The sequence below is a fragment of the Onychomys torridus genome, chromosome 18, assembly GCF_903995425.1.
Source record: "Onychomys torridus chromosome 18, mOncTor1.1, whole genome shotgun sequence".
NCBI lineage: Eukaryota > Metazoa > Chordata > Mammalia > Rodentia > Cricetidae > Onychomys > Onychomys torridus.
In genome coordinates, this window is record NC_050460.1 from 32,100,098 (window position 1) to 32,116,230 (window position 16,133).

General features: G+C 46.4%; 1 protein-coding gene across 7 annotated transcripts in view; it reads left to right on the plus strand.

Annotated features, from left to right (window-relative positions):
• The first annotated feature begins 3,052 nt into the window (after nucleotides 1–3,052).
• Inpp4a (inositol polyphosphate-4-phosphatase type I A) overlaps nucleotides 3,053–16,133 on the plus strand; it is a 126,497-nt gene continuing 113,416 nt past the window's right edge. For all 7 annotated transcript variants that reach the window (XM_036168125.1, XM_036168121.1, XM_036168126.1 and 4 more), the window contains exon 1: nucleotides 3,053–3,284. The gene's annotated coding sequence lies outside the window, so the exon portion shown is untranslated. The remainder of the gene's footprint in view (nucleotides 3,285–16,133) is intronic.

Sequence of the window (16,133 nt, forward strand, 5' to 3'; positions counted from 1 at the left end):
CTTCCCACCACTAGGCAAGCCTTTGTTTAGCTCCAACCAGCTCAGGCAGCTGCAACGTCAAACACTTGTGGACACTGTTTTTTTTTTTTTTTTTTTTTTTTTTTTTTTTTTTAAACCTGGCAAATGGCTCCACTGTCTATGAGAAAGTTCTTAGTCACGTTATTTAAAGACCAGCCCAAGCAGGATGCTATCAGACAAGTCAAATAATGCTAAGTCTTGGGGAACAAGACTTTTTTGAGGTGCTTAAGTCCTTTTAGTGGACACTAGAGCAACTTTCCACAGCTCTCAGGGCTTCAGAACCCATGGTGCTCTAGTCTACGTGTATTTCCTAACAAAACTACTTATATATGTATCTAATGATCTGAGAGAAAGTCTCACGTAGGATGGTTCTAGTCCCAATGATAATGCTGCCCAGCCCTTAGTTCTTGTATTAGCTATTTATCGTACATAGATGGTTTAAGTTGGTATGCTCTTCAGCATCCCCATAGGGCTTGTCAAAAACGGGGTCTGAGGTGGGGCTTAAGAATTTCCATTCCTGGCGTTTTGCTTGTTATTTTTAAAATAGTGCGTGTGTGCGTGCCACAGTGCATCCATGTGCGGGGAGTGGAACTCAGAGGACAACTTGTGGAAACTGACTCTCTTCTTCCACCATGTGCAGCACGGGGTTTGAACCCACGTCTTCAGGCTTGATGGTGCGCACCTTTATCTGCTAAGCTGTCTCGCTGGATCCTTAGTAAACTTTTGAGTGAAAAATTGAAGCTGTGTATAGTGTATGAGGATCAGAGCCTGAGTAGCCCTGGTAGGCTAGAATCAGCTGCAAGTCCTCAATAAGCCAGTTCAACAAACAATAGTGAACAAAAGGAAATGTATCTAGTGGGACTACATTGGGAGAAGGACGTGAAGATCTAACGGCCCCCTCTCCCACCCTTCCAAACTCCCCATCCATCTTCTCAGGTCCTAACATGAGGATTCTGTTTAAATATAACAAGAGTTCTGTGTAGCCAAGCAGACCCAGTCAAGTTCATGCATACTCATCATCATTTTCTAGTCTCTGTTGTAGAGCGTGCTGACAAGTTGTGAGTTATGTGTGAAATCTCTTTCTGGCTGACACCAGATTTCTCAACCTTTTCCTTCACCCAGCATGAGAGATTATCCGGAGTCAATTCCAATTTCTTGGATTGTGTTATCTCAGTAGTTTGACAGTTAAGAGGAGGGGTGCTCCCGTCTGCTTGGAATAATTCCATTCCTACCAGGATGTTTTCGTTGCTGGTGTTTGGGGGCCCCAATGTCGAGAATGTTAGAAAACTGGTACGTTGTGCCCAGGCTAAATCTTCTATCATATTGTCATCTATAGGGAATGCACATTGCCATGTATGTCCACAAATTCAGCTTCCCCCTTCCTTGCTAATTTTCTTTGTACAATGGATTGGGGCGCCCATCAACAGAGTGAAAACATGACTGGTCTTTTAATATTACTCAGAAGTGTGCAAGAGTCAAGGGGCAAATACGGAACTCTGATCAGATCTGTTACTGTCTTGAATGACTTGAAATGAGACTGATATTTATTTTTAAACTTGTGAATTAAAAATTTTCAAGGTCATTGATTTGAAACTCTCCTTAGCTTGATTATAAATAGCATGGCTATACTGGTTAGTATGTTGACACCAGCTAGATTCATCAAGGAAGAGGGAATCTCACTTGAGAAAATACCTCCATCAGATTGCTCTTTAGGCACCTCTGTGGGGCATTTTCTAAATTAACGACGTGAGAGGGCAAGACCCATTGTGGGTGGTGCCACCCCTGAGCAGGTGGTCCCGAGTTGTCTAAGAAAGCAAACTGAGCACCGCACCAAGCTTACCCACGGCTTTTGTTTCGGTCGCTGCCTCCAGGTTTTTGCCTTGAGTCCCTGCCTTGGCTTCCTCCTTGGTAGACTTGTAACCTGTAAACCAAATAAACCCCTCCCCATGTTGTTTTTGGTTAGTGGTTCACCACAGCAATAGAAAAGCAAACTAGGACTCTGGCCATAACAGTTATTTTCTAAATGGGGATGCTTTAGAGAGGGAAAGGAGATTGCCACTAATAGGAGAGAGGTGTAAACTGGGACTGCCTTGAGAAGACCAGGTATACCAGACACTTGAATTTTAGAAAACAAACTAGGAAGATACTTTTCATTTTTGTAAGCATGTTTGATTTACTCAGCTTTGGGTCTTAGGTTTAAGGTTCTGTCAATATTTTCTCTCATCCATCTGAAGAAATAGCAAAAGATAAGCATGTTGTTAATAAGTGACTTTTCAGAAGCTATAAGTGGGTGTGGCAGTGCACACCTGCAATCTCAGCATTTGGGAGGCACTCAGGGCTGCCTCAGCTACCTAGGGAGTTGGTGACCAACCTGGGTTACACGAGACCGTTTCAAAAACAAAAACAAAAACGAAAACGAAAACGAAACAATACAAGCAACAAAAACGACCAGTGATGTTAAAAAAAACCCTGAAAATAAATGTTTGTGTTTAGCCCAGTAGTTTTCCTTCTTCAGACAGAAACATTGTTATAGTAAAGTTTAAAAAATTATCAGGCAGGGAGCCCCTGTCCCTGTTAAGATAAACAATAATAAAATGAAATTAAAATATAACTATCTCCCGAAAGTTCTGACTAGTCTTCTTCCCCATGGAAAAATGGAATTTTGAGGAGGAAGTGTTAGGACCGCTGTCTCTTGGGAATCTGTACAAATGCGTTATCTGTACACATAAACTAGAACAGGTCTGGAAGGACACTCAAATGATAGATAGCAGCTTGGATGATAACCACGCCCACCGAGGGATGATTGATTAGTTGCACCTGCTCTTCGGACCGCCAGCGCTTTTCTCCTAATTACCTGTCCTCATATCAGAAGCCTCGGCATATGAAGGGGCTAAAACCGCCCACTCCTGGATGACGTCACAAAGAGGGTGGGACCTTATGGGCGGTGCGACCTCCTGGGGGCGGAGTTAACGCTGGAGGGGGGCAGGGCGCCCGCTCGGGCGTGGAACGCGCCTGCGCGGCGAGGGGGCGGAACCGGGGCGGGGCTGTGCGCTGTGTTCTGAGTGAAGGCGGCGGCAGGGTTCGGGCTGCGCGGGGACAGCGGGTTCGGGTCTAGGGTGGACGCCACCGGTCGGAGCAAGGCGGCCAGAACCGAAGTCCCGGCCAGTCTTCAGGACCCGGCAGAGATCGTCCGGGCCAAGGCGGGGGCTCGCGTCCCAGAGGACGGAGGCTGGGGCTGAACGAGTGCCCGGGTAGGGGCGCGCCAGGTAGGTGGGCCGAGCTGGGCCGAGCTGGGTCCGGTGGTGCGGGGCTGAGCTGAGGGGTCCAGCAGCTGGGAGCTGGAGACACTGGGGACCCGACCGGATGGCGCCCGCGGTTGTCATGGCAGTGGTACAGCCTAGCGGTTCGCTAGCTGCGTCTTTGGAGAGTGGTCCTAGACTTGCGATCCCCTTGCCTTGGGCCTCTTGGGGAGCTGTGGGATGCTATACACCGCGCCTGCCCGGTGCATCTCTGCTGGATCCCGGGGCATCCGACTCTGAAGGCCTCGCGGGTATCTTCGGTGTCAAAACACCGGGTAAAAATAAACATGCATCTTGGTGGAGGACGCCGACTGCATCCTCGCAACTCTTCAAGCATTTTCTGTCCGCGCATCGTCCCGGACAGGCTCTCCCTCACCTTTGCTTTATATATTTTATATCCCTCAGCTTTGCTAGTTAGCTAATTGAGGCCTGAGAGGTTTGTAGGATCCGTGGTCGTCTTTTGCAAAGCCAGTCATCAATGTGTAGGCCACTGAAACACTCAAAATGTCAGACACAAATTTATATCTTTGTGGGCGAAGGAAGGGAGCATTGATGGGCCTTGGCTTCTCTTGCCCCTTGTCGCTTGCCCTCTGACATTACATAATGGTGGGTTCCTCCTGCCCGGAGTTGACAGCTCATGAAAATGTCCCTCTGGGTAAGAAGGAAGTATAGGCCGTTGTAAATCCCATCTTCTTGTCTTTCGCTTTGCCTCTGAATGTGTTTGGTGATGAGAGGTTGCCTGAGAGTATAATGTGATTTGTCACCTGCCAGTTAGGGCATCTGAGCCAAGGGGATGGGGGGTGGGGTGGCACCGAGGTTGAGATGTTGCAGTGATAGTCTGCTTGGTTCACTCCTGTGCCCAGGAGGTTGTGTGGACAATGGGGACATCACAAGTGCCTGGGGACAGAGTGGGCTGATCTGGGTGTGAATTCTGAAGGTTCTGCCACTTACTAACTGAGGTTCTCAATGTTCTCATCTCTAAAAGGTGAAAACCGAACCTCATTTGCTGAGTTTGTTTTGACATCTGAATGCTAGTGTCTGGGCAGTGAACAGCTATGGATTGCTCTACTTACTTAGCCTTGTTGTCTTTGGCTGAAGACAGGAAATTTTGTTTTTGGATCTGGGCTCAGGCCTTTGTAGGGGGGAGGGCACTTTGACGAAAGGTCTCTCTTGGAAAATTGGGTTCTTTGAAGAGAGCTGGTGCTCACTGGAGGAGGTCCGAGTGTTGGCTCTGTACCAGTGTTGGTGTCAAGAGATCACAATGCTGTTTCTCGGGTGGCGCTGAGTGTGAACAGCTTTGCGAGACGGTGTTCCTCGTGTCTTGTCAACATGGTGTGGAAATGAACCAAGCTCACTGGGAGGGCGGGTCATCTTGAAGACTGGACTTGTGGGAATGGATGTAGGACAAACAGAGAGAGAAACGAGGGCTGTGTTTCTGCTGGGCTCTGTGAGAACATTTCTCATCCTTCCTTAGCTACTTTGCCTTTCATTTGCCATCTCAGAATCTGCTTAGGTAATGCCAGGCTCTCAAGGAGACTTAGAGTTTAGGGCATACGTTATAGTTTATTCCATTGCTTTGCAAAGTAGGTACTTTGTAGTATCACTGTTAAAATGAATATTAGTTGCTAAAAATCACTTTAAGGAAATACACACAGAAGATTTGCATGAATAATAGAAGGCTGGAGAAGTGGGGTGTGTATGATGAAGAACTGTTGGCCCTACCCAGCTGCCTACCTAGGAGGATTCTCAGCTAGGCACCATGAATACACCAAGAGAAAGGACCAGAAGAGCACTGGGACCAGGTCACCTCCATCCACACCCTACGGGTTAGCATCTCAAGAACTCCATAGGGCAGAGTGGAGGGGGACACTCTCCATCAAGGCTATTTTGCCTTGGTTTGACTTTTTAATGAAAAGCTCCTCCTTAGCTCCCATAGTCCAGAGAAGTTCTCAGAATCATCGGAGGCTTTGACTTTCACTGAAGAGGTAAACAGCACAGAAATGGAGATGGAGAAAGCTGGATAACACTCATGCTTCTTTGACACAACTTGATTGATGAGCAAGAGACTGGTCCTAGAGCAGAAACTCTGAGCAGAGCACACGTTAGGGAGACCAGTATTAACTAGACCCTTGCTAGCTTGCTTCGCTTTGCCTGTCTCTCTGTGCTTGAAAGAAAATGCCATCATGAACCCCGTCCTCAGAAAGCCCTGGAGTGCTCCTTGCTCTCTTGACTAAGTTTTCTTTTGTATTTTGATGTCCTCTCAGCAAAATTGTAAGGATAGTACTAATATAAATACTTTTTCAGAAAATCTTTGTCCAGCTTCTCCTACTGTTGCCAATTTCCTGCATCTCTGTTACTTTTCTCTCCTTTTCATGCTCCAAAAACCAAACAAATAAACAACTTAATTGTACCTCGACGCTAAGTACCCTGTACCTCTAAATCCGTTGAGTTGGATTTCTTAAAAACATTTTGTACATACAGTACTTAAAACTCAGGAAATGAACATTGACAGGATCCTGTTATTTATTCTTAGAAATTGCTCCAATGAAGTCCTTTATTCCTAAAGAAAACCCTAGCCTATTTGTTGCCTTCAGGTTTTTTGTTGTTGTTGTTTGTTGTTGTTGTTGTTGTTTTGGTGACTACAGTCTCTCTTAATTAGTGTTTCCTTGTATTTAATGTCATTGACATGTTTGAAGACTACTGACTGTTTCAGATAATGCCCCTCAGTTTGGGTTGCCCGATAATTTGGATTCAGGTTAGGTACTTCTCACAGGAGCAGCAGAGGCTTGCTGGGCTCTGTGTGAAACAGACACTGCCCACTATCTCATAAAACTCCACGCTAAGCTTGTTAGCTTTGATGTCTTGATTAGGATGGTGTAGGCCTCATTGAAAAGTTACATTTTCCCCTTTGAGATTAATATGTATCTTGTAGGGATGCAGGACATGTTACTCCTTAGTCTGTCCAGCCACAGCTCGAAACCTTTGATGCCTCTTATCTGAATCATATAGAGTTGACAGATAGGGTTTTCTAATTTCCTGTTTCCTTCTACATGTGTCCATTAGAACTGTACTAAAGAGGACACCTTTTCTTTTCCCTAGAATGCCCTTACTTTTTGATTGACATCCCTGGAATGTGAAAATCTTGCCGTATTCATGAGACTTTAGTCTGTTGCTGTCATTATTTCATTGTTACTCAAAGTGCCCCAGATTTGGCCTTTGGGAGCCTCTTTCTTTGAACATGTTCCCATCATCCTTTAAGGACTTCTTTTCCATTCTGGTACAAAATCTTTGAGACTCACTTTGTATTTTCCTTGCCTTGGCCTCAGAACCAGCTGTTTCCAGAGCTCTGTTTCTTTCAGCTTTAGACTCCAGAATGCCAGCAGTAGTCTGGCAAGTGGAGGTGGTGTCGTCACATTTATTTATGTATGTATTGAAGTGCAGGAGATCAAACTCAGGGTATCGTGCATGCCAAAGAAGCCCTGCGCCACTGAGCTACCTTGACAGTCCTCGAGAGTCCCCATGTCATTGCCTTAGGCCTTTTCAGTGGACTGGTGTTTCGTTAGAGCTGGCAAGGTAGCTCAGCAGGTAGAGGCCCTGCCTCATAGCCTGACAACCCGAGTCCCATCCTTGGTGACTCAGAATAAATGAAAATGTAATGAATGTTTAAATTGTCACATAAATGCAAATATAGTTGCATTACATACCGTTTTCTCTGATTGGCTTTTCAATTCCGTGCTGTGTTCTGGAGAGCACTGTTTGTGTAGACATGATGAGTTTACCCTTTTTCAGAAGCGGGGAGCCATATATCCAGGGTAGGGGTGTGTTGCAGTTTATTGAACCATCTTGTATTGGTGGGCATGTAGGTCCTTTCCAATTTTCTGTTGTAAAAATAGCCAGTTGTACATGGACCAGGACCCCTCGGTCTTGTAGGCCCTGCTAGCATCAGTAGGACAAGGAGTAATTTTGAGTCAACACTTTTGCCACAGAACACCCCCAAGAAGGCCTCATTAGCTCAAACCTTTCCATTACTTGCTCCCCTGCAGCACTGACTTCTTAAGTTGGCCACTGTAATGGCCCAAAAGACAGTCTTCTTTTAATTATGTTTCTCAAATGGCCCATATCATGGAATTCCTTTCGATGTTGAACTTTTTAGTTTGTCTGAATTACCTTTCATATCCTTTGTCTGTGATTTCTCACACTAGGTTGTTCTTACATTACTAGAGATGGTTTCTTGGCAGCTTTAAGTATAAATTGTTACCCAAGGGAAAGGAGCCCAACCTTTCATGACCACACTACATGCCAGACCTAGGCCATCTTTCCTCAGGCATCCTCTGAGGTCCTGTCAAGTGGTGTCAGTCTTGAAGAGTCGATAAGGGCAGGCGTGGTCAGGCACCTGCAAGATGGTGTTGACAGAAACCAGGTGGGGTCAGAGCCAGGTGTGTCTGCTAAGATTTGCTCCTAGGACTTAATGAGCTCTCAAGCTGGACTTCCAGAAGCCTCTAGGTAGCTGTGTGACTTGGGGCAAGTAGCATACTCTATATGCCCACTTTTCTCATCTGCAAAACTGGGCTGATGGTGTTTGTCCCAAACCCTGACCGGTATTCGGTCTTTTGTTATGGTGTTGTTCAGTGAGGATCTTCTGGTGAAGGCCTCAGAAATAGGAAGGTAAATTATATGTGTGGGGCTGGGTCGCAGAGGCTCATAATAAGAATGAGATGTCTGTGTTCTGGGACAGAGTCAGGAGACAGAGAGGTGTCCTCTCATCTCTTGAAGGAGGGTTGAGGACTCTGTGGAGGAAAGGGTTTGCCCCTCAGTTCTCTTCCTTGGCCTCTCCTCTCCCTCCTTCACACACCTGGAACTCCTGACCTCAGTTTCCCACAACACCCCTCTTGTATTTGATTAGATAGGGTGCCGAGGTCCCCTGAAAATCCCCCGTGTTCTTGCAGCTCTGCACCTCTGGCCAGAGCCCCTCACATCTGGATGGGCTGTTGCAGAAGCTGTCGAGTGAGTGAGTTAATTCACTGCAGGGTGTGGGCCACTTTCTTAGCCTCTCCTGTGTTGCTTGCATTTCAAATGATTTGTTTTCTAACTCACTGAGTCAGGTTTTTAAGACTGATGAGCCAGGCATGTAAATTCTGGACATCCAAAGGAAGTATGTTTAGGCAAGTGGACATCTCTGGGAAGAGTGTCCTTTTGGGAAAGCGGGGGGATGTCCTGGATTGGAGGGTATCTGGCTGGGATGCTTTCAGCTGCCAAGTAAACACAGGAGTGTTCCTGCGTCAGCAGCCTAGCAGTCTTGTCAGGGACCTAGATTCTTCTGTCTTTAGCCGTCACTGGTCACTGTTGCCTCATGATTGCGAGCTGGTTGCTAGGGTTGGCGGGACTAAGTGGTTCCTTGTTTTTATCCATCAGGGACAGAGAAGGAAACAAACAAGCCAGGTCCTCAGTCATTGTGCCCTGCAGATCTCTCTGCTCTTCAGGGGCCCCAGGTCTTGTGCATTTCCTAGACCAGTAGCATGAAAGTGCTGTGTGCTGATTGGCTTAGATCAGTATTCCCCTAGGTGTTCCCAGACCAGCAGCATCAGCAATCCCCCCCCCCCCCAAACTTATTGGAAATGCAGTGTCAGCCCCATTCAGCTCCTAACTCAGAAGCCCAGGATTGAGACCCAGATAGCCTGCTTCCTTATTTTAGCCAAGACTTCTCTGACTCTCCAGATGGAGATGAGACTAGCTAGCTGTTTGTGAAGGGACAGTAACCTTGGGTGGTCAGCTCATTATGTGAACTGGGAAGTGTTTAAGGACTATGGGAGCTTGGCCCTTCTGAATTTCCTCTGTTCTGTGCCTCAGCTTACCCAGCCAACTACGTTTCCTCACTTCGTGCCTGTGTGCTGGCCAGCTCCTCTGAGTGTGGGCTAGGTCTTCTCTGTAGACTGGATACTAGAGGAAGCGGTGTGAACTACATTCCAGCCTAGGTCCTGTCTTTGACCCAACAAACAAGGAGTCCACTGGGCTTGCTCCAGGCTGGCACTGAAGATCTAGGCCCCCTCTTCTGACTCAGTGTTCCACATTTCTGAGTGTGTTCTAATATATAAGGCCCATTGAGCTCTGCTGCTGCTGCTTGTGTGGTTAAACAAAACAAAACAAAACAAAACAAAACAAAACAAAACAAAACAAAAAAAGAGAGTGGTGTGGCTAGCAGGGGCTCGAGAAGCATTTGGGGAACCTGCCCGGAGTCAGGCCAAGTGATGACTTTCGGTGGTGGCTGGTAGTACTCTGGTTTCACCTAATGTGACCTGCTGCTGTGTGTCCCAATTTCACCAGACAGTTCCCGCATCATGCTTGGATGAAGGAGCAGCCACCACCAAGTCCAGCTGTGCTTAGAACGGCCCACCCTTTCACATCTTCCCTGGAGCTAGGGAGCTGACAGTATATCTGCTTTTCTTGACTTTCCAATGTAATATCTCATCTCAGTTCCTAAAAGCAATGGGAAGAGCAGACTTACGGCATGCTCCAGGCCCTTTGCACTGATACTAAGGAAGGAGGTGGCCAGGGAGCCTGGAGAAGGAGCCACAAGTGTGTCTCAAAGGGTGGCCCTGTTGAAATCAATTGAGGTTATGACCCGTATTTCAAGCTTTTTGGAAATAAAATATCAAATATTCAAGTGTTTTTCCTACAGGAAGGGCAAGCATTTTAAATAAAACATTAGTTGCATGTGGTATACTTTAAGTATTGTGTTAATGCGAATGTCTCTTGCTGGGTTTGGTAAAGAGTTGTCAAACCTTAGGAGTGAGTGCAGGAGAGTCTGATTTGCAGTGAGGATGAGGCATGACCCCATGTGCATACACGGGCCTTTCTTAGAGAAAGGGTCTGTGACTTTCAAGAGAACCTGGGTGTCTGACCTTGGTGTCCAGTAGGGAGCTGAGAGGGTAGGGCAGTGGGGCAGGTGAACCGGTGGCGGCAGCAGAGAGCTCTGACACTTTTAGTCTTGCTTTGAGCTGTGGTCTGTGGGAGCTGACCACCTAGGCCAGATCCTCCTGATGGCTCTGTGTCTTAGCCTGACACTCAGAGAGGCAACAGAGTCTGGTTGTGAGCTTCTTCATTCAGCAGAGGTTTTCTAAAAATCTACTTATGTAGAGTGTGAGTGTGTGTGGACACACATGCTATGGCACACGTGTGGTGGGGAAGCTCACTTTTACAGTCTTGGTAAGTATTTTCTCCACAATGCCCCATTTTAAAAGGCGCTCCAAGGGCTGGTTATGGTGGAGGCAGAGACAGGCAGATCTCTGTGGGAGGTGAGCCTAGTCTACTAGTGAGTTCCAGGCTAGCCAGGGCTGCACACTGTCTAAAAAAAAGTGCTAACAGGGCCGGCATCTGCCCCATCTCTAGGTACCACTGGGGACATAAATGTTGAAAGAGGTGCGGATAAGTGGAGACAGCCAGCAGAGGGAATTGTGGGTGATGGGAGAAGGAAGGTGGGTGGAGCTAGGTCCACCAGCTTGTAGTTAAGTGGCTGCTGACCCAGCTATTTTCCAGGAACTCTGTTTACGGCATGTAAAAGTCTGTCATTGTGTGCCATCAAGTGTCAGGTGTTTTCACGTTTCCCACATATTACTTTGTGTTCTACATACAAAATGGCCGAGGAAATAGTCCCATCACATGACTGGGTGATAATGACATAGGGCAGGATGAATGACTGGCAGAGCTTAATTAGGATAAGGCTCGATGCCAAGAATTATCAAGGTACCTTGTTTGGAAGAGAAGAGGAGGTGGGTGAATGGGTTGGTGTAGGGTAAGCACCCCACTAAGATAGAGCTCACGGTGGAGGGGGGGTACTGGCTTGCACTTTATGGGTTTTGTCCTCAACTTGCCTGTGACTTGGAGCAGTTGTACCAGATGATTAGATGGGGTGTGGTGACTGAGGTCTGTGTGGGTGAAGTATTGCGTGTTCTTGATCTGGTTGACAGTGGGCCAGCACACATGTGCACATGTGCACACACTCATGTTTGGGGAAGTTTCTCCTCGTCTCCTTTCACTTTGTCCAGCCGTCACTTTCTAGAGGAGAGGAAGCACTGGAGTCTTCGAACCTGGAGTGGCAAGGGTGAGTGGTGGAGAGGAGAGTGGCTGGGAATCACAGACTGCCCTCCCGCCTGCTCCTCATCCCTTCACCCATCCTTCAGAGGCCCTTTCTGATAGTTCCCCACTAGACATGGGCCACTGCTGTAGTCCACATCCCATGGACAGATAGAGACCACTCTACCCCAGCCTGCATTTCCCTAGTAATCTATGCACACTTGACCTCTGGCCAAGGCTGTTTCCTTCCTGGTGGATGAACGGCACTCCCCGACTTCTCCCTCCACCTCTCTCTTTGACCCATTGCCCCTATTTGGCCTAGTTTGCATCCCTTTTTATTGTATTGGTTTTTATTGGCACCAAGTATTTCAGAAACAAATTCAGGTGGTCCCATGAGGATACTGGCATGTCTGTCACCTTGGTGTTAGGACATTCAAAGTCTCGTCTACTAGGTATTTTGAAATATTCAGTTAATTGTTATCAGTCACATTAGCGTATTGTGCTGTGCGCTAGAAGCCATTGTTCTTGTCCAGCTGATTAACCTTCTACATTCTAACCGTGCTCATTAACCTTCTACACAAACTCTTCCCAGGCTTTAGCCACCATTGGAGTGTTGTCACCTTGGAACATTTTTAAAATAGGTTTATTTTTTATTTCGTGTGTATGAGTGTTTGCCTACTTATATGTCTGTGCACCGAAAAATGCAGTGCCCATTGTGGCCCCAAGAGGGTGTCTCATCCCCTGGATCTGGAGTTACAGATGGTTGGGAGCTGCCATGTGGGTGCTGGGAACCAAACCCAAGTCCTCTGCAAGACAGGCAGTGCTCTTAACTCCTGAACTCTTTTCCAGCTCCATGTTGTCTGCTCCTTTGACATCGGCTTTGAGCTTCCACACACAGGAGAAGATGGACAAGATTGCCCTTCCTGTGCCTGACATTTACTATAGTGTTCTCTAGTTACACCCACACTGTTGTGAATGACAGTGGGCGAACACTTGTGTGCGCGCGTGTGTGCACATGTGTGTGTGTGTTTGTTGTTGTCTTGAACTCCCAGGCTCAGCTGATCTTCTCACCTCAGCCCTCTGAATACTGGGACTTGAGGCACACTTTCTGTTGTTTCAATGACTAATTGGGGTAAGACGATATTTCATTGTGGTTTTGATTTGCATTTTCCTGATTAGTGATGTTGAACCTTGTACATATGCTTGTTGGTCATTCATACATCCTCTTTTGACAAATGTCTGTTCAGATCAGTTTGTGTGTGTGTGTGTGTGTGTGTGTGTGTGTGTGTGTCCAGAAGCCAAAGTCAGATGTCTTCCTCTACTCCTCACCTTATATAATTTTTAATACATTTTTTTTGAGACAGGGTTTCTCTGTGTAGTTTTGGTGCTGTCCTGAATCTCGCTCTGTACACCAGGCTGGCCTCGAACACACAGAGATCCACCTGGCTCTGCCTCCTGAGTGCTGGGATTAAAGGTGTGCACCGCTGCCACCCAGCCTCACCTTGTATTTTAAGACAGGGTCTCTCACTGAACCTGAATCTTGCTGATTTGGCTAGCCTGACTGGCCAGCAATTCCCAGGATCCTCCCTCCCTCCCAGCATAGAGATTACATGTTCAAGTTTCTGGACCTGGCAATTATGTGGGTGCAGGGGATCTGAACTCAGGTCCTCGTGCTTGAAAAACAATACTTACTGAGCCATCAAACAGCCCCTCCTTTGCCCATCTTTAAATGGGTTCTGGGTTGTTGGTTTCGTTTGAGTTCCTCTGGGCATTAGTTCCTGTGTAGTGTGAGTTTGCAATATTGTTGTCCACTGCCCAACACTTCCTTCACTCTGCTGAAATGAGGGAGTTTGATGAAATCCCTTTGGTCATTTTTGGCTTTTGACATCATGTAAAAAAAATTGCACACCTTTAATGCCAGCACTCAGGAGGCAGAGGCAAGAGGATCTTTGTGAGTTCGAGGCCAGCCTGGTCTACAGAGAGAGTTCCAGAAAGGTACAAAGCTACACAGAGAAACCCTGTCTTGAAAAACCAAAATAAATAAATAAATAATAAAATGAAAAAAAAAATGGCCTCATCTGATGTCCTGTAGCATTTCATTGTTTGTTTGTTTGTTTGTTTTCGTAGTAAATTTTTAGTTTTAGACAATAATCAAGTCTGGTTTCCTCTCTGTAAGTGGGTGTTCAGTCTCCCAGCTCCTGTTGTAGAAGATGCTTGGCTTCTTCTGTTAGGGTCTTGTTACCTTAGTAGAAAGCCTATCAGCTGCGCATATGTGGGCTACTTCTCAGTTCTTTTCCATTTGCTTGTGTTTTTGTGCCAGTACCATATTGTTTTGATTACTCTAACTTTATGATATGTTTTGAAGTCAGGTATTTAATGTCCCCACTTTGTTCTTTTTGTTAAAGATCAAGATCACTTTGTACTTCTTTGGATCTTTTGTGGTTGCATATGAATCTCACGGTGGTTTTGCAATGTCTCTGAAGATTGTCAGTGGTACTTTGATGACTTATCTTCTTTCCTATGAACTATTCCTGACTTGTTGCAAAAGGATAGTTAAAGCTGTCAGCTAAAGCACAAGCTGACTAAAGAGAGGCGACTAGATGGGTGCTCGCCCTTTCCGGAAGGGTCATTAAGTAGCTCAGAACACACTCAGAGATGCTGGTATCGCTGAAAGCATCGACACTCTTTAGTCATGGATCTCTCTCCCGAAACGCTGTGGTGGACACAGGCCCAGGGGCCGTTCTTACTTGAAGTGCTAATAATCTAGTTAGTGTTTACCTAGCCATCACCCGAGATGTGTTCTGAGGCTGTTGTTACAGGTGCCTTGGAAGTTTATGGTGTTTTGAAGAACTTTGCTGGGAGGAGGATGAGCTTTGGTTTTGAGCCAAATTAATGATTTAATCATTTTTAATTAGTCAAATTCCAAGCTAGGTATTGGCTTTTTGGTCAAAGAGAGAGTCAGAGAGTTTCCTGGCTCAGAGAAAAGCCATCAGTGTCAGCAGAGCCTGCACCTGACTCTGGTCCTGACTTGACTGGGGAGTACATCCAGGGTTTCCAGTTAATCTCCCTTTCTCAGTAGAAGGGGATGCTGGCCTTTTGCACTGGTAGTTGACTGTGGTGTCCTGATTCCGTCAGGGTGCTGGGCCTGTCCTTCCAACAACTGGCATAGACTCAGCCCCTTTGATACCAAAGAGAGCTTAAAGCCATTGTGCATAGGACTCATTTCAAATAGGATTTGCTAAGGTATGATCAAGGTCTTAAGGCATCAATTGCTGCATCATTAATTCACATTGGGCATCCTGGGATTTGACCTATGTTACATACTCAGGGGCTGGCTGACTAAGAAACTGTTTGGGATTGTACTGGTGTTTCTCAGGGCAACTAGCAGTCATGGCTTAGACTGTAAATATAACGTAGTGGACTGGGGCCTCTTTGTACCTCTGAACCTTGATTTGCATGCACCAAATATGCAAACCAAGTTATCAAATGTTTGGGGTAGCAAATAAGAATTTGACATAGATAGCTTTTTGTACTTGCTATTCAGACAGGCCAGAAATAGGGTTGGTAGCTTTTTAAAGGATTGTCAACTGTGGATTATATTAGGGAGAAACTGTTTTGTAAAGTGACTGCAACAAAGTGAATCTGGCTATGCTTAAAAGGTCTTAGGGGCATGTTCTTACCCTAGCCCTGATCCCTGGGTAGTTCTGAAGATGCCTTATTTAAAATCCTCTTTGTGGAAGCACGAAACAGTCACCAAGCAGAAACCTAAAATAGTACCGTTTCTCATCCCCAGTCCTCAGCAGTCTAGAGTGCTGGTATTCTGTTCATTGGATCTGCAATAGGAACTGTAAGGCTGTGGGACTTGACATGTTGTCTCTAACAGGAAAAAGCAGAAGAGAAGAGACTTAGTCAAAGTATTTGTGTTTCCCGTCCTGAATGTAGAGTAGGCAGTTAGAGCTTTTGCCTTGCCGTCTTCAGGCCGAGGCCGAGGACTTGGAGTGTAGGAGGTGGTTTAAGGTGAGGTTAGTATTTAAGCATTCTAAGCACCAGGCTCGGGATGGAGGTGTAGTTCAGTGGTGGACATGGGCCACGCTTGTCTAGCATGCATGAAGCCATGAGTTTCATTCACAGCATTGCAGATTCCAGAGCTAATGATGAAAAGTAGCTGATTGGTAATAACTGTTTGTCTTAGCTTTTAAGCTCTCTCTTTAACTTGACTTTTGCAAAAGGCGGCAATGGTCAAATTGCCCTCTCCCCTTTTCTGCCCTAGGTGGTTAGGGTGCTGACTGGTGATGAGTGGATATATCGTCTCCAGTCTTCCAGTTCTTTGGTGCCTGTGATGTCCCCCTTAAAGATCAAAACACTTTGTTCGAAGGAGCTTTCTGTTGAACATCATGGAACCCCACCACCACCACCACCCCCATGGGTTGCTGCTCTGTGTGTCGCTCAGAGTTCACCTCTTTATTTGCCCAGTGTCCTGGGTAGGCATCCGGCTTCCATGAGTGGGATGCTGTATGTGTGTGTAGAGGAAACACAGGCTCTTCAGACACCTTAGCATACATCCTCTATGCGGAAAGTGAGGCCAAAGCCAGGAGGGAAGTGGATCTGATGCCCATGTTTCCTCTGGCACCCTTCAGTGAGGAAACTCTGTTGCTGGAATGTGGAGAGAGGAAAGTGCAGAGGAGGCTGAGGTCCTTGAAAGCTTGACCCACAAGGGAAGGTGACTCATGGATTCTTTGTGTGGCC